General features: G+C 38.1%; 1 protein-coding gene across 3 annotated transcripts in view; it reads left to right on the top strand.

The window, feature by feature from the left end:
- Window positions 1–2639, top strand: part of olfm1b (olfactomedin 1b) — a 34689-nt gene that overhangs the window by 30055 nt on the left and 1995 nt on the right. The gene's annotated exons all lie outside the window — the stretch shown is intronic.

Here is a 2639-nt window from a genome sequence, read left to right as displayed (position 1 = left end):
GGGGAGGGGCGAGGTCGTGGTTAGAACGCTTGGTTGAGTGAGTGCATCAGACAAGACGACGACGAAGAAGCAGTGCTGCTGTAGCCTCAAGTTTTCGCAAGTTATTACACATGCACCTGAATAATTATGTATGTAAATATGTATGTTACAATTATGAAAACTTTTTTATAATAAATTGCTGACAGTACAATACTGGTGTTTCCCATACATTGAGTGCGGGTGTTTTTATATCACTGTACTTCTAAAGGAAACGACTGTCTTCAGAAAATTGGATGCCATTTTCATGTAATCTTGCACGTAATGTCTGATAAAGCAGTGTTTTTTTGAGCGGAGCGCTGCTTTGTGTACAGCCGTTCCCGGGAAAACCTTGATCTCTACCACTCCAACAGCGCCTCCTGCTGGCAGAGAATGAGTTTGCATATATATGCAGCCTGGGAAACACTGGACTATGGTATAAATAAATTCAACTGAATAACAGTTTCACTGCAATTCATGTTATAATATTAGAATTAAATAACAATAACAAATAATACATATGCACTTATCTGTACATAGGATGTCAACAACTGCTTAAAAATAACTGCATTTACTATCTAAAACGTGATTTAGCCAAAAAAACAACAACAACAACAACGTTACCACTCTAATATGTCTTGCAATATCCGTGCGTGCAAAGGTTCTGCGCGATCCTCTTGTTCAATATTCTCTTGGTCTGAATCCGGCTCAAATTGATATGGCAATATTGACGCCAATCACAATGCACTGGGGCAGCTAACCAATCACATCACATTTAGTTTTTCGGAAGGTGGGCGTTCATCAAACCCGGAACTAATCAAGCCGTTTGTGCCAGACTGGGGAGAAAGGTATTGTAATAGTGTAAATTATGTAAAAAATAAAGTGTTTTTCAAGCCACCGAGCATGAGAGCATGTTCTAGTACACCCCCAAAACTAATTCAAGACATTGTAAAAGAGCATAATAGGACCCCTTTAAATGAAATAAAAGAAAATATTTTTAAATGATTTCAGCTAGTTGCCAAGGCAATATTTCTCATTTTTATTTAGTTTAACTTGATGCACTAAACTAATAAATCAAAAAATGAATTAATAAAAATTATATTGACCAAAAAAAAACGACTAAAAAATGAGAAAAACAAATAACCAAATTACTAAAACGATTACTAAACTTAAAATGAAAAATATAAAAATCAAACCTGACTCAATAGTATCTCAATGATACTAAAATGCCACTGCATCAAAGAATTATGGAAAAAAAGTAAATTTTTCCACAAAAAATATGAAGCAGTACAACTGTTTTCAACATTAATAATAATAGAATGATTTCTGAAGGATCGTGTGACACTTAAGACTGGAGTAATGATGCTGAAAATTCAGCTTTATATCACAGGAATAAATTAAAAATTTTAATATATTTAAATAGAAAACACTTATTTTAAATTAAAATAATATTTCACAATATTACTGTTTTACTGTATTTTTTATCAAATAAATGTGAGCATAAGAGACTTCTTCAAACAACATTTAAACAACAACCCAGTTTTACATGGAAAGCTGACCAGATCCTGGCTAAAAAAACATCAGTTTGGAGGGAAAAAATGTTTTATGGTGTTATTTTGGTGTTGACCAAAGGATGAGCTCCTTCAGCTGATTCTTGGCACGTCCTTCTACTTTTGGGGATTTTATAATTGCCACTTCTGCCCAGGACTCACTCACTGAGAGTATTACCACACTGCTCTGTGTAAAGTTGCTTTGGAACAGTTTATATTGTGAAGAATGCGGTTAAAACACTACACAATCTAATCAAATGTTATTGCTGCAGCCTTACAGTGAACAACTGTGGGTTTTAAAAGAGATAAAGGTTGTGCAGTATGTTCAAACATGAAGAAAGGGTGAGTTTGTATGTTGATATATACAGTAGATGTTGTTTACTGCCTCGTGCCTCCTATAGAGAGCACACAGACGCCCCCGCTGGGCCGCGAGGCTCTGGAATATTCCATAAGCGTGACTGCTCTACCTTTCCATTTGCTCACCGAGAGACAGAAGCCACAGTCATGCTGGGAAATCTCCACGGAGAGTCGCTTTTATCCGGAATGATCTGGAATTATCCCCTTAGGGTTCGTAATGCCTGGCACACAGCAACTTCCTGGCTGTCAGTTTTCACTGCCTGCGTTCTGCCACAGCCAGGGAAGGATGGACACCTTCAGTCTGGAATTTAATTAAGACCTCGCTGAACACATCCTGCTGTGCTGGCAAATTCATGCCAGAACAAAAAAATCGAATGCAAGCACAGACAAAATAAAGAACAACTTGACCTACTTCCATTGATCGCTGAAAGGATGAGTCTGTAGTTTAACCTTCCGTACTCAAGTTTTGATTCTGTGAATGTCAAGCCAGAATTCTGACTATCCGTCCGTCCGTCCGCGCCCCCCTGCCTGCCTGTCTATCTATCTATCTGTCTATCTGTCTGTCTATCTATCCAACTGTCCATCCGTCTGCCTGTCCGTCCATCTGTCTGTCTGTCTGTCTGTCTGTCTATCTATCTATCTGTCTGTCTGTCTATCCAACTGTCCATCCGTCTGCCTGTCCGTCCGTCCGTCTATCTATCTATCTATCTATCTATC

Source organism: Sinocyclocheilus grahami, unplaced genomic scaffold (assembly GCF_001515645.1).
Source record: "Sinocyclocheilus grahami isolate Dianchi unplaced genomic scaffold, SAMN03320097.WGS_v1.1 scaffold70.1, whole genome shotgun sequence".
NCBI classification, from domain to species: Eukaryota; Metazoa; Chordata; class Actinopteri; order Cypriniformes; family Cyprinidae; genus Sinocyclocheilus; species Sinocyclocheilus grahami.
This window is presented reverse-complemented; position numbering and strand designations above follow the sequence as displayed.